The sequence below is a fragment of the Oncorhynchus gorbuscha genome, linkage group LG05 (genome assembly GCF_021184085.1).
Source record: "Oncorhynchus gorbuscha isolate QuinsamMale2020 ecotype Even-year linkage group LG05, OgorEven_v1.0, whole genome shotgun sequence".
Classification (NCBI taxonomy): Eukaryota; Metazoa; Chordata; class Actinopteri; order Salmoniformes; family Salmonidae; genus Oncorhynchus; species Oncorhynchus gorbuscha.
Window position 1 is genome coordinate 73,978,343 of NC_060177.1, and position 22,178 is coordinate 74,000,520.

The following is a 22,178-nucleotide window of genomic DNA, read 5'->3' on the forward strand; positions in this document are numbered from 1 at the left end:
ACGATTAATACAACATGCCCAAACAAATGTAGGCTTATTTAACATAGCAGCATGACAAATTAGTGAATTGACTGGAAGTCGACTGGTATACGCTCCAAATTGCGTTGTGGTTTTATAACACTTACATTTTGTCAAGGCAGGGAGGAGTGGCTGACACGGAGGCGCTCGTGAACAACAGTGGATGCATCAAATCAGGCTACAAGTGTAGACCTAATGACAATCTCAGAATTTCATTACACTACACGTAGGTGTTTTGTAACTGATGTCTCTTTCCATTCATCGAATTGTGGGTGAACAGTGCACTGTTGGGGTCTGAATGCTGAAATGATTTTGTGAGTGAACGAATGCGCGCAGGTAGCCTACAGGAGCGACTCCGTTAAGTGCTTGTTTGACAATCAGGTGAAAACGTCACGACTGGTTATGTTTATTGCACATTAAAAGCAATAAGCAGCGTGTCTATAATGCTTTCCCTAAAGTAAATTGCCAAAATTATATAGCCTAATTAGCTTAGTCCTGTCTATATAGAAATATATATAAATCATTCGAAATAGGCTACTACCCCATACAGCATGATTTGGCCTCAAAGGATAATTTTTAAAAAAAAACTGTGGATTGTTTTATATTGGATAGCCTACAGTCGGAAGGGCCCGCAATTTAGACAGTGCGTGCTGCAATTGCCGAATAGATTATTGTTAAATTGCGACTGTCGGTGAAAAGCAGAGACCCAGCCAGGCATATCACAATATTTAAAAATACAATTGCGGAAAAACTGTTTTGAAAGCAAATAAAGAAATGACAATGAAAACACTCCAATCTGTCTTTTGAGTTATCAAAATTCTTAATTTCATTGAGCGAACAGTAGCATATTGGCACCAGCTGAGACATCCGCCATATCCGGGTGAGTGCATATTGACCCTCTTTATAATTGGGCCAGTGCCACTTTTGTTTGTTTTTGGACAATAATTTCCCCCTCCAGGTTAAATGGTTGTCATATTGTATTTGTGTCTCCCCTTTTTGTAAGCCGATTAGATGGATCACACATCGTTTTTATTGCTATGTTTGTCAGTGTCAGCAGAGTAGGCTAGCCTGTCATTTTTGTAGTTTAAAAAAAAATGCGTGCGCACACTTGGGTGTCCTGTACCAGTAAGAAATAAATTAAATCGACTTTAATCCTGCATAGGCTAGAATGAACATTGCTCTCAAATTATTCTGTCTTAACATTAAGACATGGCTAACGCCAATTACTAATACTAGGCGTTCTATGGATAATGGCATCATGGCATTATAACATTTTCATAAAATTGATCAGGAGGACATAGCTCATCTGATATGTGATAACTTAGCTTCTGAAAAGTAATGCCATAATTTATAACTGATGCCGTTGCATGTTTGAATTCTATTGAAGGTTTGTGTAAAACGCAAAAAAAAATGTGTCCTGTTTGAGATGAGAATGACGTTGTCCCAGGGGGCGAAGAGTTAACCCTGTTGTTCCACTGCATTTATCGAATTCCATTCCGTAATTTGCTGATCACTTTAACATCAACACAACGTTTTCTTCTCTTCCTCCTCCTCTTCGTCTTTTAACTCTAACCAGACCTCAGAATTTCGACGACTCATACGCGACGTTTAAATAAATGTAAAACAATCGCGAATTTTTTTTCTTCATCTGCTCACTTATTGGGTTATTGTTTGTTTATATTCTGGGAGTTGAGTTGCTGTTTAAATTACTTTAATTTTTAATAACTTTTCACATTATTATAATTCATATAATTCACCTCCAATATTAGTATGTCGACTTTGAAGAGGGAGTTTTTTGCTGTTTTTTTCCCCTCACTTAAAAAAAAACCGTTGTCTTAGGTGAAAAGTCGAACCATTTAAAGAACCACCCTCAAACGTGGTATGTATCCTATTAACTACATTTCTCTATTTACTTTACTTTCTACGACCATCGGCCTCTCTAACAGCCTAAGAGCTTGTTGTCAAAAGAAATCTAGACGTGTAGGCTATTTGCCCAGTGAAAGTAAGTAGTTTCTCACCAGTAAAGCAATTAGTCAAATACACATTGGGGCCACTGATAAACCCCATTATTAGCTGTGACTTTAAACATACCCGAACAGATTTATGTGTTCGATCTGACAGATAATAGGGTTTATGTAAATGTAATGATCCCATCTAATTGTGTATTGTTGTATCTGATGTTTTTCTCACTTTTATCCTTTAATCATTGTTCTTGTCTATTTTGCTTCCTGTGGTGATGTTTTGAAAGTCTAGGGGGGGGCTTCCTTATTTAATGTTTTCCCCCTCCACCCCTTTTACCTGACACTTCTGTAAACTATATAAAAATGGTTTTATACTTAAGTAATAACCGGACTGTAACAGTCTTGTGCAGCGGTGGCTTTGCGGCCAGTTAAAAGACCGGTTATAAATTGCTGAATAAAGCCACGTGCTTATTTGGGAAGGGTGGCGGAGCGTGTTACTTTGTGGAAACATTCGGTTGCATCTGACTGATTCTGCCCAAGACTACGAAGAAAGTAAGTAGCAAAAATAACGAAATTAAAAACAATGTTTGGGATGATTGACAATATTGCAATAGTAAAAGTAAGAAATTAAATGTTTGGTTCTCCAGGGCGATTTGCACAACTGATGCTTTTTTTGGCTTCGTAAAACGTAAAAGTATTTTCATTCGAATTTCAGACACGTTGACAGTTTTCAGTATATTAATGAGCCTAATACTAACTAAGCTATATCAGTCGTTCGAGCTCATTCAATTAGAAAGTCTCATTATACATATTTCGGTGTGTCTTTTTATATGCACAGCAGCATGCTATCGCAGTGATTCAACATGAGCGTAATGTTACTGCCACGGAGAAACAAGTTGCCTACGGCGTTTTATCGACACAGTTAAAACAACATTGCAGTTTATTGACGGCTGACTTGAGTCTGACTGCGGAACAAAGAGCACCGTCGCGGGTTCAACGAGACCCCCTTTCTCATTCATAGAGAGAGGGCAAACAAAGCCTCCTCATGGGAGGACTCGCCATTATAGAACTCAGCATATTCCCATATCGACCCATGAGCATGACATCTTTCTGGCATCCCCAGCCATTTCATATTACAGGTCTAGACTACTAATAACTGTCATTAGGTGAGATTCATGTCTTTCCCAGTAAAGCAGTTATTGATTAAGGTTTGTTGGGGGAAATGACAGGTGAGTTTGTTTTGTTATTATGGCGTGTCATATTTTCCCAAAGTTTATAGGCCTAAATGGAACAGCTGCGGGAAGTAGGTGTGCTGCAGCACCCGCTGGTAAATAGAAATAATTTTGGCAAAATTAGGCTATACATTTTTTTCCCCGCCCAAAATGATATTACTCCTGTCTGAACAGACATAAATACAATCATTCAAAATACTACACCAGAGAGCATAATTTAGCTGCAGAGGATCAATAGCTAAAAAATTTTTTTGCAGAGCTGTGGATAAAGTTATCACAAGCAGTTCTTGGGAAGACCACAATTTGGGCAGCATGCATGCCAAATACCTTTTCCACATTTAGTTTTGTTACAGCCTTACAGCCTTATTCTAAAATGGATCAAATAATTCCCCCCCTCATAAATCTGCACAAAATACCCCATAATGACAAAGGGAAAACAGGTTTAGATATTTTTGAAAATGTATTAAAAAAACAAACAAAACAGAAAGACCTTATTTACATAGGTATTCAGACACTGCTATGAGACTCGAAATTGAGCTCTACCACGTTTGAGGTAAGACGCTGATGCAGACAACGTCGAAGTAACAACAGTTTATTATTCCAACAGGGGCAGGCAAAAGACGGGTCAAGGGCAGGCAGGGGTCAGTAATCCAGGTAGGTGGGGCAAAGACACAGGACGGCAGGCAGGGTCTGGGTAGGCAGGGGTCAGTAATCCAGGTAGTTGGGGCAAAGACACAGGACGGCAGGCAGGGTCTGGGTAGGTAGGGGTCAGTAATCCAGGTAGGTGGGGCAAAGACACAGGACGGCAGGCAGGGTCTGGGTAGGCAGGGGTCAGTAATCCAGGTAGGTGGGGCAAAGACACAGGACGGCAGGCAGGGTCTGGGCAGGCAGAGGTCAGTAATCCAGGTAGGTTGGGCAAGACGCAGGACGGCAGGCAGGGTCTGGGTAGGCAGGGGTCAGTAATCCAGGTAGGTTGGGCAAAGACACAGGACGGCAGGCAGGGTCTGGGTAGGCAGGGGTCAGTAATCCAGGTAGGTGGGGCAAAGACACAGGACGGCAGGCAGGGTCTGGGTAGGCAGGGGTCAGTAATCCAGGTAGGTGGGGCAAAGACACAGGACGGCAGGCAGGGTCTGGGTAGGCAGGGGTCAGTAATCCAGGTAGGTTGGGCAAAGACACAGGACGGCAGGCAGGGTCTGGGTAGGCAGGGGTCAGTAATCCAGGTAGGTGGGGCAAAGACACAGGACGGCAGGCAGGGTCTGGGTAGGTAGGGGTCAGTAATCCAGGTAGGTGGGGCAAAGACACAGGACGGCAGGCAGGGTCTGGGTAGGCAGGGGTCAGTAATCCAGGTAGGTGGGGCAAAGACACAGGACGGCAGGCAGGGTCTGGTTAGGCAGGGGTCAGTAATCCAGGGGTCAGTAATCCAGGTAGGTGGGGCAAAGACACAGGACGGCAGGCAGGGTCTGGGTAGGCAGGGGTCAGTAATCCAGGTAGGTGGGGCAATGGTAGGCAGGGTCAGGGCAGGAAGAACACGTCAATTTTGGGAAAACTAGAAAACAGGAACAATCGAGAGACCGGAACAGAGGAGAAAAGGCTGGTAGGCTTGAAGAAACAAAACAAACTGGTAACAGACAAATAGATAACCCAGGTATATATACACAGGATTAGGGGGAAGATGGGTGACACCTATAGGGGGGTGGAGACAATCACAAAGACAGGTGAAACAAATCAGGGTGTGACAAGATCATGTGCATCCCGTTTCTATTGATCATCATTGAGATGTTTCTACAACTTGATTGGAGTGCAACTGTGGTAAATTCAATTGATTTGACATGATTTGGAAAAGCACACACCTGTCTATATAATTTCCCACAGTTAACAATGCATGTCAGCGCAAAAACCAAGCCATGAGGTCGAATGAATTGCCCGTAGAGCTCCGAGACAGGATTGTGTGAGGCATAGATCTAGGGAAGGGTACCACATTTTTTTTGAAGCATCGAGGTCACCAAGAACATTCATCATTCCTGAAATAAGTTTGGAACCACCAAGCTGGCCACTCGGCCAAACTGAGCAATCAGGGGAGAAGGGCCTTGGTCAGGGAGGTGACCAAGAACCAGATGGTCACTCTGATAGAGCTCCAGAGTTCCTCCGTGGAGATAAGAGAACATTCCAGAAGGGCAGCGATTACTGCAGCACTCCACCAACCAGGCCTTTATGGTAGATAGGCCAGAGGGAAGCCACTCTTCAGTAAAAGGCACATGACAGCCCTTTTGGAGCTTGCCAAAGGACACACAAATAACTCTCACACCATGAGAAACAAGATTCTCTGGTCTGATGAAACTAAGATTGAACTCTTTGGCTTGAATGCCAAGTGTCACTTTTGGAGGAAACCTGGCACCATCCCTATGGTGAAGCATGGTGGTGGCAGCATCATGCTGTGGGGATGTTTTCAGCAGCAGGGACTGGGAGACTAGTCAGGATCAATGGAAAGATGAACAGAGTGAAGTACAGAGAGATCCTTGATGAAAACCTGCTCAGGACCTCAGACTGGGGCAAAAGTTCACTTTCCAACAGGACAATGACCCTAAGCACACAGCAAAGACAATGCAGGCGTGGCTTTGAAACAAGTCTCTGAATGTCCTTGAGTGGCCCAGCCAGAGCCCGGACTTGAATACTATCCAACATCTCTGGAGAGACCTGAAAAAAGCTGTGCAGTGATGCTCCCCATCCAACCTGACAGAGCTTGAGAAGAATGGGGAAAAACTCCCCAAATACAGGTGTGCCAAGCTTGTAGTGTCATACCCAAGAAGACGCCAGGCTGTAATCGCTGCCAAAGGTGCTTCAACAAAGTACAGATGACCACAGGGGTGCGTGCTTAGTCCCCTCCTGTACTCCACACGACTCCAACACGATCATTAAGTTTGCAGACTACATGACTGTGTAAGGCCTGATCACTGATGACGATGAGACCGCCTATAAGGAGGAGGTCCCCATTCGGAGCTGTAGTGGAGCATGTGGAGAGCTTCAAGTTCCATGGTGTCCACACCACTAAGGATCTATCATGGTCCACACACCAACACAGTCGTGAATAGGGAACCACGTCTCTTCCCCCACAGGACGTTCAAATGGTTTGGCATGAGCACTCAGATCCTCAGAAAATTATACAGCTGCACCATTTGAGAGCATCATGAATGGCTGTATCGCCGCTTGGTATAGCAACTGCTTGGCATACAACAACAAGGTACTATAGAGGGTACTGCGTACGGCCCAGTACTTCACTAGGGCCGAGCACCCTGCCATCCAGGACCTCTATACCAGGCAGTGTCAGAGGAAGACCCTAGACCCTAGACTCCAGCCACCCAAGTCACAGACTGTTCTCTCTGCTACCACACAGGAAGTGGTAGCGATGAACCAAGTCTGGATTCAACAGGACCCTGAACAGCTTCTATCCCCCAAGCCATAAGACCGCTAAATATACTGTTGAAGTCGGAAGTTTACATACACTTAGGTTGGAGTCATTAAAACTAGTTTTTCAACCACGCCAAAACTACAGTTTGTTAACAAGAAATTTGTGGAAAGTCGGTTAGTTAACCAAATAGCTACCCGGATTATCTGCATTATCTGCATTAACTTATTTTGGGACTCATCACATAAACTGCTGCTATTGTTTATTATCTATGACTTTATTCCTAGCTATATTTACATATATACCTCAATTACCTCGTACCACTGCCCATCAACTTAGTACTGGTACCCCGAGTATATAGCCAAATTAGCGTTACTCATTGTGTATTTATTATTAGATTTATTATTACGTGTTTTACTTTGAGAAACAGACACCTCACAAGTCCTCAACTGGCAGCTTCATTAAATAGTACCCGCAAAACGCCAGTCTCAACGTCAACAGTGAAGAAGCGACTCCAGGATGCTGGCCTGTTGTACAAGATCTTCAGTTTCTTGGCAATTTCTCACATGGAATAGCCATCATTTTTCAGAGCAAGAATAGACTGATGTGTTTCAGAAGAAAGTTCTTTGTTCCTGGCCATTTTGACCCTGTAATCGAACCCACAAATACTGATGCTCCAGATACTCAACTCGTCTAAAGAAGGCCAGTTTTATTGCTTCTTTAATCAGGACAACAGTTTTCAGCTGTGCTAACATAATTGCAAAAGGGGTTTTCTAAAGATCAATTAGCCTTTTAAAATGATAAACTTGGATTAGCTAACACAACATGCCATTGGAACACAGGAGGTTGCTGATAATGGGCCTCTGTACACCTATGTAGATATTCCATAAATCAGCTGTTTCCAGCTACAATAGTCATTTACAACATTAGCAATGTCCACACTGTATTTCTCATCAAGTTGATGTTAATTTAATGTACATTTTATTTTGCTTTTCTTTCAAAAACAAGGACATTTCTAAGTTACCCCAAACTTTTGAACGGTCGTGTAGTTCAGCGGTATAATAGGCTAATAGCTACACCACACCGAACCTTCACAAAAGTTTTCTAAATTGTGTTATAATATCAAAAGTAAAACAAGCCGTTGTTTATAGGGAAACTACAAGCATGATATTATATCACTGCAAACACAACGTTACAGTTGGAACTTTATTTTGCAAAGAAAATGGCTCATCAGAATTAAACAAAACACTTGTGAACTGGTTTAAACCTTCACAAAAGTTAGAATGCAGCAATTACCTAGAAAAGCTAGTGCCTACCGTACCCAACAAATGACAGGGATAGGCTAATAAAAGGCCTATCTTAAACTAAATATGTAGCTCCCAATTGAAAAGACATATCGAACTTAATTTAGCCAATGAAAATGCCTCAACAGAATGAAAACTAAACATGTTTTGCATATTTAATGAACTGGTTTAGATTGAATTAATAGGCCTACAATAATAACAATGATATACAATAATTATGATTATAATAATGATTATAAATACGAGAAGAAAAAAGCGTTTTTTAAATAGCATCTTACCTGATTAGTGAGTTACACAGTAGCATGCATTTGGCCATTTGTATGATATAAACAAATATTCTGTAGAAATGCGTTTAAAAAAGTTAAATGTTTTTTCCAGACCATGAAACAACAAAAAATCCATTGTATGGAAATCTCCAAAATGATTCTGCTCAACTGTATGCCATCAGCAAATGCGATTATAGATGAATTATTTTTTTCCTCTTCCCCCCCAGCACCCCCGACTCAAAACATCTTCCCACAGCTATGAACAGACTCATTTAAATTGTTAATTGTAAGTAGGCCTAACTGTTATTTTCCATCTTTCTTTCCCAAGCTGTCTATTCCCACTTTCAGAAAGCATCCAGGTAGGCTACTGCTGGACAGGTGAGACCAGACCATGGCTCCTCTGACACCTCCTCCCCTGTTGTGGTTATGGCTGACCCCTGTCCATCCCGCTGGGTAGCTGGGAAAGATGCTCTATCATTAATGACCTATCTCATCCAGCAGCCCAACCAGGAGACTGACAGGACAGGATGGACTAACATACTCTTTAGCCCTTCTCAGCTCTTACAACAACTACCTCCCCAACTCCAGACCATTACACTACTCTGTTACTGTGCTGTTCTGTTTGTATTCCTCACATTGCCACCAGGACAGTGCAGCTAGGCTTTAGGCTGGACTGTCTGTCAGCATGCACAGGGCCAAGGGAGGGCCTGGCCCCCCACGCTTCCAGGACATCTATGAATTCTCCCTGGATGGTGACGAGACCACAACCCAGATCTTTCTGCAGAGCCCGGGGAAAGCCATGGAGGGCCCGGGAATGCCTCTGTCCCCTCACTACAAGTACATCCAGACTGAGCACCAGCAGGGGGGTCTCTTCTCCCTCGGGCCCCCTACCCATGGAGAGGCCCTCGCGGCCCCCCAGGGAAAGAAGAGGAGGCGGTGCGGCGTGTGTGGCCCCTGTATGCAGAAGGAGAACTGTGGCACCTGCAGCAACTGTATGAACCGTAAAATTGGGAAGCAGATCTGTAAGCTGCGTAAATGTGACCAGCTGAAGATAAAGGGACAGAAGGACTGGGAGGTGAGTGGAAATGACTGACCAGACTTATAACTAACACACATTTTCATGATATATTCCCAGTGGCTATTTCTCCTAGGTCAGTGTGAGAATGTTTGGAGCTGGTTGAGGGAAATTGAAGTTGTCTCTACTATATTATAGGGCCCTAAAATGTAAATGTCATGATCCATATCAATTTAACAGTTTAAACATTTAAGGGTTTTATAGGTTGAGTTTTGTATACAGATAATGGCCATATGTGGACGTACCACAGCAGAGGAGGATGGTATTTGTGTTCCATAACTGATTAATCACATTCATTTAAAACAGCTAACTTTACTTTTTGAGTTTGTCAAAGACAGATTTTCAAGTGCATGTAGCTGGCTGTCTTAGGTTTTCATCAGACCACCTAAGTCATAACAAACTGATGTTAAAGTCCCTGTCTGGATCCACCCTGGACATTTTGTAGTTGTCAGCTCTGGACAGGCATCACCCAAAGGCCCGGCTATGGGAATAGTCCACCCAAATGACACACACCTCATCTTACCTATCCATAAACTCGCCTATGTTTTCCTAGGAACAGCTTACCATTTAGCTATTATTCCACCCCTTGCCACTCCTGTCATGCTAAACATCTTTGGCATATGACACAGAGTACAAGGAGTGGAATGTTAGCTCAACAGACTGGTACCCAGGCTATACCATTGTCATTGTTTAGTACAAAACAATGGGGGAGGTAGGACCCTTGTTGATATGATCCAAATAGCATGTTTGAATGGACAACTTAGACAAAATTAAAGCTAAGTTGTTGAGTAACTAGTGGACCTGTCCTTGTCCCAGTCAGACGTTGTAAACCAGTCATAATTCCTCAGCAGATTTCCAGCCTGTTTGACCAGCGGGTTGTCATTAAAGGTCAGGGAAACAGATGAGATGTCCACTGAAGGGTATGTGTGCCTGTGACAATGTGCGTGTGTAGATATAAACTAGATTTACATGTATTGCAGAAGATTTTGACTTCCAGAAAGCTTAATACATTACATTTTGGTTTGGCCAAGTACTGAGGTTTTGTGCCAATGTAAGCAACCACCCCAATGTTCTCCATTAGCTCTGTTTGTGGAATAATGAAGATGAGGGTTGTGTTTGGTTCCTCCTTCCATTCAACAAACAGCAGCAGTGTAGAATTCCTTCTCGCTCCCTCTGCGTTTTCTCCCCTGACCCCTGAAGCCCCGCACTGGCACTCGGGGTGGGGGTCAACCTTAGGGCCAGGGCCACTCAGAGTGAGGGTTGACCTTAGGGCCAGTGCCACTCAGAGTGAGGGTCAACCTTAGGGCCAGGGCCACTCAGAGTGAGGGTCAACCTTAGGGCCAGGGCCACTCAGAGTGAGGGTTGACCTTAGGGCCAGTGCCACTCAGAGTGAGGGTTGACCTTAGGGCCAGTGCCACTCAGAGTGAGGGTTGACCTTAGGGCCAGTGCCACTCAGAGTGAGGGTTGACCTTAGGGCCAGTGCCACTCAGAGTGAGGGTTGACCTTAGGGCCAGTGCCACTCAGAGTGAGGGTCGACCTTAGGGCCAGGGCCACTCAGAGTGAGGGTTGACCTTAGGGCCAGTGCCACTCAGAGTGAGGTTTGACCTTAGGGCCAGGGAGGGAGGAGGAGGGAGGCTGTAGTGGTTGACCTTAGGGCCAGGGCCACTCAGAGTGAGGGTTGACCTTAGGGCCAGTGCCACTCAGAGTGAGGGTTGACCTTAAGGCCAGTGCCACTCAGAGTGAGGGTTGACCTTAGGGCCAGTGCCACTCAGAGTGAGGGTTGACCTTAGGGCCAGTGCCACTCAGAGTGAGGGTCGACCTTAGGGCCAGTGCCACTCAGAGTGAGGGTCGACCTTAGGGCCAGTGCCACTCAGAGTGAGGGTCGACCTTAGGGCCAGTGCCAATCAGAGTGAGGGTCGACCTTAGGGCCAGTGCCACTCAGAGTGAGGGTCGACCTTAGGGCCAGTGCCACTCAGAGTGAGGGTCGACCTTAGGGCCAGGGCCACTCAGAGTGAGGGTCGACCTTAGGGCCAGGGCCACTCAGAGTGAGGGTCGACCTTAGGGCCAGGGCCACTCAGAGTGAGGGTTGACCTTAGGGCCAGGGCCACTCAGAGTGAGGGTTGACCTTAAGGCCAGTGCCACTCAGAGTGAGGGTTGACCTTAAGGCCAGTGCCACTCAGAGTGAGGGTTGACCTTAGGGCCAGTGTCACTCAGAGTGAGGGTTGACCTTAGGGCCAGTGCCACTCAGAGTGAGGGTTGACCTTACGGCCAGGGAGGGAGGAGGAGGGAGGCTGTAGTGGTTGACCTTAGGACCAGGGTCACGTGGGGGGGGGTGCGTACGCAGGACGGGGGATGGGGTTGAAGTGTAGGATCAGGGTGGGGGTTGACCTTATGGTCAGTGCAACGGTGAAGGGAGGGTGTGGGGGTTGGCCTTAGGACCAGGGCCCCGTAGGGAAGAGGGGAGGGGGGGTGAGTACACAGGATGGGGATGGGGATGGGGCTAAGAGGCAGGAAGAATGTAAATAAATAGTCAGCAGCGAGAAGGAAGGGCTCAGGAAAAACTGAACTGGCTAGGCAAGGCCACAGGAAAGAGGCTGCTGCTCATCTACTCTTTCCTCCCTTCTTCCCTTTCTGTGTGGGTTTAAGAAAGGGGGGGGGGCTGTACACAGAGACATGGACAACATTTTGGACATGGTGGCCTATAGCCTTGGGGACAGAGGATAAGATCTGATCAGCGGGGAAGGGGTTCAGTCATTCACAGGAAATATTGGCTTACCTCCTGGACTGCCCTCCCCTGCACTGTCACTCTGTCCCCTTTGTTTTCACACGGTCACTTTCCCCGTCTGATTGGTTACCCAGACCTCAAATGTGGTCATATTTAAGATGAGGGTCATGGAGAGGAGTTGTAACTTGTAACCCAGACATTTCAGTAGTCCTGCTTTAGTGGGAATGACTTCAATTCATGGATGTATCCTAATTTATCATCCTACATTCACTTACAGCACTTGTCAAAGTCATTCCAGGGAGGGCCAAGTGTCTGCAGGTTTTTGCTCCACCCTTGTACTTCCTTGATAAATTAAACGTCACAAATTGTTAAGGAACTCCCCTCACCTGGTTGTCTAGGTTTTAAATGAATGGAAAAACCAAAAACCTGCAGACACATGGCCCTCCGTGGAATGAGTTTGACTTCTAGTAACTGTATATTCAGGGACCAACATTGTAGAAACACCCAGCTATATCTAACATATCTGTCTCAGAGAGGAATACAGAAGCAGCCCAGCTAGTGTTTATGGACTGGAAAGATGATCCTATGCCACAGATTTTCACTCAGTGCCATTGTTGTTAGAAGTAGAATTTTTATGGCCACCATAGATTAGACCAGTGACCTCGTAGGAGAACTCTACCTCTGTTTAACCTGGAGTAGGCCTAGCTAGGGTCTGATCCAGACTAGTGTCTGCCCTAAATCATTTTTATTAACCATTAATACTGATCTGTCTGTTTCTGTATCTGTCTTTTTAGCTGCATAGATCTAGTTATAAGTTAGACCAACAACTTAACAGTGTTGGAACATGTAACTGCCAAAATAAAGGAAACACCAACATAGTGTCTCAATAGGGTGTTTGTCCACCACAAGCCACCAAAACAGCTTCAATGCATCTTGGCATAGATTCTACAAGTGTCTGAAACTCTATTGGATGAATGTGACACCATTATTCTACAATAAATGTTTTTGTTTTTTTTGGTGGTGGAAGACTCTGTCTCAGGCACCGCTCCAGAATCTCCCATAAGTGTTCAATTGGGTTGAGATCTGGTGACACACACACACACACACACACACACACACACACACACACACACACACACACACACACACACACACACACACACACACACACACACACACACACACACACACACACACACACACACACACACACACACACACACACACTTTAAACCCCCTATGGTCCTTTGAGACCCCTTTTTCAAAGTCACTGACATATCTTCTAGCCATGGTAGACTAAATATTGGGCATTTCTATACAAATTCAGGAGTATTTCCTTTATTTTGGTAGTTACCTGTATATTGATGGTGATTTTCTCATAGAAACAAACCATTGCACCCTGGTAACAGTGTGATTAGAGATATCAGAGTTATAGGTGATGTGTGACTAATAATGTCTATCTGAACCTGAAAATTCCCTCCCCCGTGTGTGTGCGGTGGGTGTTTGTATGGGCCATGCTATAACGCGGACTGTATTTACAGTGTAAGATTGTAATGGCCAGCCATGAGTAGGTTGGACAGAGAGAAGAGGCTGTAGCTGTGCTCTTTAGGTGAACTGTATTGAGCACAGAGGTTGAACAGCCCCCCCCCCCATCCCCCTCACCTCTGTCTTCTCTGAGTCCCCATCGCCTTGGCAACCACATCCCATCATCTCATTTGAACCAGGCCTAATAAGCTGTGAGCAGTGTGAGTACATATGACATATGACTGGAGCGATCACACTTCTCTTAGTTCAATGTAGTGATGGGTGACAGCCAGTGGTGTGCGTGTGCTGTTGAAGAGGGAGGGGAGTGGTTGTTATTAGGGATTAACCGGAGGCTCTAGAAACCAGAGGCATGGTCACATGAGGACAGGCTGGATGGAGTCAGACCTAAAATAATACTGTTAATAGTGTTGTAATTACAGCCGGCCCACCACCCCACCCCACCCCCCACCCTCCTTTGAATTGTAGATCTTTACAACTCATCATTAAAGTGGTTGCAATGAGTCTCCCTCCCCCTGATTCTGTTCCTCAGTCTAGAGGGGTGTGGGAGTGGAGGTGGGTTGTCACAGGTCTGGGTGAGTGAGGAGAGTCCTGGGGGGTTGGTAACCTGTTTACACCAGACTGAACACCACTCATTCTTGTTTAATTTGTTCAGTCTGGTATAAGCAGGGTTGATAGGGAGGATGGTGAGGCCTGTGTTACCAGGCACTGTCATTTGTGTGAGTGGGGGTGAGGGAGACTGACTGACAGGGTACGTGGGAATACGCTGAGATTTAGTTATGGGGGGGGCTTGTTTTTTATATCAGGATTACAGTAATGTCATTGAGCAGATGGGATTTTACGTGTGTGTGTGTAAAGACATGGTGAGGGCCGTCTGGGGTTGCCGGGTATAGTGTGACCAGGTCAGTCAGTACTGAATATTAATATGGGTTGGAGATATACGGTACATTACGTGAGACTGAGTAGTCCACAAACTTCTGCGTTAGTCGCATGTCTAATAGACCTTATTACAGATATATTTTTAACACTCGATTAATGTAAGCACTGCAGAGCAAAGAGCATGCTCTCCCGCGTGCCACAGACACACAAGAAAGGCATGGCATGCCGTCAGATGCATGATGATGTTGATCGGTCACCACCCATAACACAGCCACGCTGCGCATCTGCTCCCGCTGTCCCCCACACATAGTCTGTCACCACCCATAACACAGCCACGCTGCACATCTGCTCCCGCTGTCCCCCACACACACAGTCTGTCACCACCCATAACACAGCCACGCTGCGCATCTGCTCCCGCTGTCCCCCACACACACAGTCTGTCACCACCCATAACACAGCCACGCTGCGCATCTGCTCCCGCTGTCCCCCACACACACAGTCTGTCACCACCCATAACACAGCCACGCTGCGCATCTGCTCCCGCTGTCCCCCACACACACAGTCTGTCACCACCCATAACACAGCCACGCTGCGCATCTGCTCCCGCTGTCCCCCACACACAGTCTGTCACCACCCATAACACAGCCACGCTGCGCATCTGCTCCCGCTGTCCCCCACACACACAGTCTGTCACCACCCATAACACAGCCACGCTGCGCATCTGCTCCCGCTGTCCCCCACACACAGTCTGTCACCACCCATAACACAGCCACGCTGCGCATCTGCTCCCGCTGTCCCCCACACACAGTCTGTCACCACCCATAACACAGCCACGCTGCGCATCTGCTCCCGCTGTCCCCCACACACAGTCTGTCACCACCCATAACACAGCCACGCTGCGCATCTGCTCCCGCTGTCCCCCACACACACAGTCTGTCACCACCCATAACACAGCCACGCTGCGCATCTGCTCCCGCTGTCCCCCACACACACAGTCTGTCACCACCCATAACACAGCCACGCTGCGCATCTGCTCCCGCTGTCCCCCACACACACAGTCTGTCACCACCCATAACACAGCCACGCTGCGCATCTGCTCCCGCTGTCCCCCACACACAGTCTGTCACCACCCATAACACAGCCACGCTGCGCATCTGCTCCCGCTGTCCCCCACACACACAGTCTGTCACCACCCATAACACAGCCACGCTGCGCATCTGCTCCCGCTGTCCCCCACACACACAGTCTGTCACCACCCATAACACAGCCACGCTGCGCATCTGCTCCCGCTGTCCCCCACACACACAGCCTGTCACATGGGGATGACGCTGGAGAGACGAAGCAGGTACGGGGAGTCAAACATTGAATAAGGAACGGACATGGAACCAGACGGGAACAGCGTCAGCACAAGGGTAACAAAGACAAAAACAATCAATACAGCAGTGGGGAACAGAGCAGGGACAAGTATAGGGGAGGAAATAAACAGGTGATGAATGAGTCCAGGTGAGTCTAATATCGCTGATGTGTGTGACAAGGGTAGGCAGGTGTGTGACGAGGGTAGGCAGGTGTGTGACGAGGGTAGGCAGGTGTGTGACGAGGGTAGGCAGGTGTGTGACGAGGGTAGGCAGGTGTGTGACGAGGGTAGGCAGGTGTGTGACGAGGGTAGGCAGGTGTGTGACGAGGGTAGGCAGGTGTGCGTAATAGATGGCAGGAGTGCGTGATGCAGGGCAGCTTGGCGCCCTCGAGCGCCAGGGGGGGGGAATCGGGTGCAGACGTTACACACTCTCTCTCACACACACACACTCTCACACACGCGGCAGCGGGCGTCTCCAGTGAGTGCTGTCAGAGCAGGGGATTTCACACACCAGCCATATAAGAGGCTGTGGCTCAGACAGACATTACAAACGCTGTGTTACTCACTGACTGCTTTACTACCACTCCAGTCCCGCTCTTTCTCTCTCTCTCTTTCTCTCTCATTCTCTCTGTCCGTCCTCAACATGAACTCGTTCACTCCGTTAGGGTAAAAGTCTCTTTTTCTGTCATTTTTCTCTATGCCACCCCCCCCCCCCCCCCCTGTTTTCTACTCTCTCTTTCGTCATTCTGTTTTGGTGATTTGTGCTTTTTCAACAAAGAATTGTCACTTGTAAAAAACAAAATGTTGCCACTATCCAGCAACACTATATCCAGGTAAGCCCATATACAGTATATCTGTTGCCTGGCACTCTGATTCGGAAGTATAAGAAACTGGCAAAACCCTAGACACAACTCTGCTCATGCCAATAGTTCACTGGCATTCACAGACCCATTACTAGTGTCAGTAAACTAAACAGAGAGCATTGACATAAGCAAAACACTCCCCCCCCCCAGACCTCCTAGATATGATCGGTGTATTAGTCTCGCAGGGTCAGGTTCCTAAAAGAGAAAAACTCCTCTGCAGAATGAAGGGGGAGTAGTTTTATTGTATAACCTTGGGGGTTATTTTGACAGAATGATACAAAATAGGCAATGTGTTTTCTTGAATTTAATCTTTTGTCAATGACTAGTGTTTGCTACAGTACACTGTCCATGTATGTGGATGTTGAGTCAGCATGTTTAAATGGCTGTGGTGCTGTGTAAGTGTCTGTTCCCCGCTACACAGGGAGCGTGTGTGGGTGTGCATGCGCACTCTGCACTGTGCAGTCCAGTCCAGTTATTGCAGGCAGCCCTGACACAGATGGTCCTCAGTGATACCACATACCAGAGTCATTGTTTAGGAAAGCCGAGCTCCAGGAGATAATTGACAGCCATAGAGTGGTCCCATCCCCCAGTCCTCTCTCTCTCTCTCTCTCTCTCTCTCTCTCTCTCTCTCTCTCTCTCTCTCTCTCTCTCTCTCTCTCTCTCTCTCTCTCTCTCTCTCTCTCTCTCTCTGTCTCTCTCTCTGTCTGTCTGTCTGTCTCTCTCTCTCTCTGTCTGTCTGTCTGTCTCTCTCTGTCTGTCTCTCTCTCTCTCTCTGTCTCTCTCTCTCTGTCTCTGTCTCTCTCTCTCTCTCTCTCTCTCTCTCTCTCTCTCTCTCTCTCTCTCTCTCTCTCTCTCTCTGTCTCTCTCTCTGTCTCTCTCTCTCTGTCTCTGTCTCTCTGTCTCTCTCTCTCTCTCTGTCTCTCTCTCTGTCTGTCTCTCTCTCTCTGTCTCTCTGTCTCTCTCTCTCTCTCTCTCTCTCTCTCTCTCTCTGTCTCTCTCTCTCTCTCTCTGTCTCTCTCTCTCTCTCTCTCTCTCTCTCTCTCTCTGTCTCTGTCTCTCTCTCTCTCTCTCTCTCTTTCACCCTAGCAGCAGAGCTCAGGATTGCTGCTGATTGGTTGCATGACTCTCTTTGTGTGCTATGTGTAGCGTGACGTCTCGCCGTGTGTGTTTTCATGCGAGTGTATGGTTGAAGGGGTAGGGGGGAGTTTTCACAACACGAATGCAGTTAGCTTTACTCGCTGGAAAGACAGACAGAGAGGGAGGAGGGGGGTTAAAAGATTAAAGAGGGAGTGGGAGGAGGTAGTGTGTAGTGCAGCAGTGAAAGCGATCAGAGGCTGGCTTTAAAAAAAAAAAACTCTCCCGTGTGTGTGTGTGTGCGCGGTAGACCTATTGGTGTAGGGGAACAAGCGAGAGAGAGAGAGAGAGGGAGGGACAGAGAGAATGTGTGTTTGTACTTGGGCTGAAGTAAAACAGGATTTAAAACGCAAGATGGCTTCCTGAATGGATTGGAGCAAAGACGAGAGAGAGAGTGATAGTAGGGGTTAGACGAGAGGAAGCTGGAGTCTTCTGATGGGGATACGGCCAGCCGACGGAGAGAGAGAGAAGCACACCAAGACAGATTGGCTCACTGGGTAAATATTAATTACCAGGCAGAATGCCGGCCCTGGAGGGGGGTATATTTGAGATAGAGTAGAGGGGGGCGGAGAGACCAGGAGGGTTAGCTGGAGACAAAACACTGCCGGCACTCTAAACAGCTAGATGGGGGTAGGGTTAGGGGGACAAATGTAAACTGCTGCTATTGTTTCATTACTTACATGATTACAATTGTTACTGTAAATGTAACAACCCCATTGCAGTGTCTGAACGTTGCTTTTATTCTCTTATTGACAGTAATCTATACATGAATATAAACTGTATATGAATTATGAAGATGTAATAATTCATGACCATTTACCTGAAATATTAAGTTGATATGAGGTCATGGTGATATTTAAAGGCAAATACAGTAGCTACAATCGTGAAAAGAGGCTATCCTCTTTCATGATGCATTACATAATTGTATCATTAAAACAGAATCCTTGCTCTCTTGCTCATAGCAGTGGGGAAGCACCAGCTTGGCATTTGAAGACAAATGGAAGTGATATGTGTTAGGGTTGTTTTCTGTCAGGGGGGGGAGAATATGAGAATTGGATTATATAGGTAAAGATGAATTAATATAAATATTCTTTAGGCAGTCATGTGTGGAGTGACACCTCTTTAAAAAGGCTCATCGTATTATTCTATTGATTGTTGTTCTCCCCCCTCCCTCCCCCTCCCTCCCCCTCTCTCCCTCCCTCCCTCCCCCTCTCTCCCTCCCTCCCTCCCTCCCCCCTCTCCCTCCCTCCCTCCCTCCCCCTCTCCCTCCCTCTCTCTCCCTCCCTCCCTCCCCCTCTCTCCCTCCCCTCTCTCCCTCCCTCTCTCCCTCCCTCTCTCCCTCCCTCCCTCCCTCCTCTCTCCCTCCCACCCCCCTCTCTCCCTCCCTCCCTCCTCTCTTCTACCTGTTTTGAATGGCTGGAAAGGTGGAACATTTTGAGGACAGCAGTAAAGCCTGGTTTGTAAAGGCCAATCTGGGGACAGAGGTAAGAGAGACTCGACCTGGGGCAGATAGGCAGAGCTGGTGGGTGTAATATCTGGTCTATTTCTTTGTTATTAGTGTGATTGGAGAGCCTCAGTCCTTGTGTTCCTGCTGGTCTCTCATCTGTCTGTGATGTCCCTTGTCTGTTTTGTTGTCTTGGTGTTGTTGGTTTAAAATAAAGAAGAGTTTAGTAGGTTTAGAGTAGGAGGTTTCCATACATTGGGAAGGGAGGTAGGCTATATACTGCTGCAGCTTTTTTAGTGTGTGTGTGTGTGTGAAAGCACATGTTCATGTTTATGCATCATATTAGTGAGCTTCACACTTGCCCCTGATCTACAAACAGACATACTGTAAATAGACATCCACTGTCGTCACTGTCGTGCCCATGGCATCTGTCTGTTGGCCCTCACGCCGGTGACCATGTTTATGTTCAGAGTTGTCTGAGCTCTGTGTCATAGAGGAGAGGTGTTTAAAGTCAGGTGTGTAAACCAACACATACTGTAGTGCAGTGTGTCGTTAGTTCTCTTCCCCCTCTAGCTCGCTGCGTGGCTGCTAGTTCAGCGCTCATGCTTTCTGGCGGCTGCGTCGTGCACTAGGTTGTTGTGATTAAGTGGCTGGCGGCAAGGCTGGGTCGGATTTTAAAGCGTCCCGGGCTGGGTGGCGATTGGCGGCAGAGGCAGGCATGTGCTGAGAAAGGCGGCCAGCGAGAGGAGGAGGAGGAAAGGAGGAGGAACCGTACACTCAGGCTCAGGAGACAGGGGGCAGGCCCTCCTCTCAAGAGTTCTGAAGTCAGCTGAGCTAAAAGTTAGTGGGTCACACAGACACACATGCGCATGTATGTGTGTGTGTGGTAACCTGTAGCACGTGGCCTCTAAGAGCTGGCGGGCTGTTGTTCCCTGGTCTACCAAGTCGTGGCACGCTTGTGTGTTTATTTACGGAGTGAGTCTGCTACGGTTTCAGACAGAAGATTCTGTCCGTGCTGTTGCTGAACTGTCTGTTTATAGCAGGAGACTGGCAAAGCTGATCACTGTCCAATATTCTGACACGGGTCTGTTTTTGGAGCATTCTGTCATTGTTAGACTGGTTGTCAATGTTGAGTTTTGACATGTGTACCTCTGTATACTCTGTATAGTCACTTTATTTTGGGCAGAATTGAGTTGTAGGCTTTTCTTGTTGAACTGACTGTTTTCACAGTTTGTTAGACATGTTCAGACAGTCAGATAAATGGTTGTCATGTTAGTTTTGACCTCAGTGAACTTCCGCAGGTTCGCTGATAGGCTACATTCTTATCAGCTAAGGCTCTTGGCCACCATCTGTTGTCATGATTAAAGAGAGAGTTCACCAAAATTACAAAATGAAGAATTGGTTTCCTTACCCTGTAAGCAGTCTATGTACAAGGTATGACAGCAATCCATGCTTGGGTTTAGTTTATTTGTCCATGTCTGGCAGTGTTTCCAAATGCTAACATTTTAGCATTTGTGACACAATTCCCATTCAAGTCATGGGGCCGTTATTAGCATTGTTCGCATGTTCAAATCACCTACACGTGACTTTGGTGAGCTTCGCAATCCATTTTTGGATGATTTGGACATGATGCGCGAAAAATGCTAATATCGGTCCCATGACTTGAATGGGTTTTTGCCACAAATGCTAAAACGTCATTCTGGAAAATAGTCGAGGCCGGCTCACCCCATCCATACAAACATCCCCCCCCCGTTGAAGAATCACTTCAGCATACTCTATAAAAATCTAGTTTTCACTCTTTAATTCTACATTGTATATACATACGATATACAAATAAATATACACATTCAATGTATACATTTTCAGTTCTAGAAGGGTTATACTGGGCTTTGTAGTAGGGTTCTAACACTTTGTAGTAGCTTTTCAGGAAATGCTAGAGCAATGTTAGTTACCACAGACTGCGCTGGTGTGATTTCTCTTCTCTTCAAATCAAGTGTTTCCTTTTCATTCATCAAATGTGCACCTTCACCATGCGCAAATACACGTAGACTGTAAACCGGAAAGGTGGATGGAACAAAAACACTGAGTCATTGTGTTTCTGACTACAGATGGAAAGTACAGTGCTAGCAGGTTTGGTTTAACCAGGGTGTGTTCCAAATGGCACCCTATGGGCTATGGTCAAAAGTAGTGCACTATAAATGGAATATGGTGCCATGTTGCGGAATCCCCTCCCTTGATTTAGAAAGGGTTAGCCGTGACCTTGTTTCTGTGGCAACAGTGAGTGGCAGATGACATCATGGCATGACCTCCCCTGTAGGATGGTCATGTGTTGAGATGGGTTGCGTGTGTGTGTGGGAGCGATGTGTATGTAGTATTTACAGGAAGTGTGTGGTGTTTCAGGATAGCTATTCCATTCAGCTTGTTGGCAATAGGCCATGGACTGTTTGTTGGATTGAGAAGGTGGAGTTTTGAAAAGACTGCCCACATGTAGAGAACAAATGTCAGAGCTTTCAATGAAGAATCACAATGCACCTGTGTTCTGTAGAAAACAGCTCACAAGTTCTTAGGAACGTATCTGTAGAGCACAAAGAACAATTATTCCTTTTGGTTGTATTTCCATTGGTTACGTCAAATATTCTTTAATTATCAATAAAACTTGTTTAATACCACTTGAAATCAAGTGTCTGTCACCCCATAATACTCCTCAACCAAGATGTGCATGAAACATATTGAGCCTCAGTGGGAACCTAAATGACATTTGGATTCATGTTCTGTATTCACCAACTCATTGTCCTCCCCTGATGCAGTCTACAGGGACCACTCAAATGTCAAGAAGGGGTTGAGTATCATCAGCATCCCTGTTGCATGTTTCTGCTCTAATGAACGCTCTATAATGGACTCTCCTGCAAGTGGTGTCTCTTCCCCCTCATCGGATCCGTCTGTGGGGCTGACTGAGGACCCATGGCTTTGCCTAAGTG

General features: G+C 46.4%; 1 pseudogene; it reads left to right on the top strand.

The window, feature by feature from the left end:
• Window positions 1-8,515: 8,515 nt before the first annotated feature.
• LOC124036479 overlaps window positions 8,516-22,178 on the top strand; it is a 63,880-nt pseudogene continuing 50,217 nt past the window's right edge.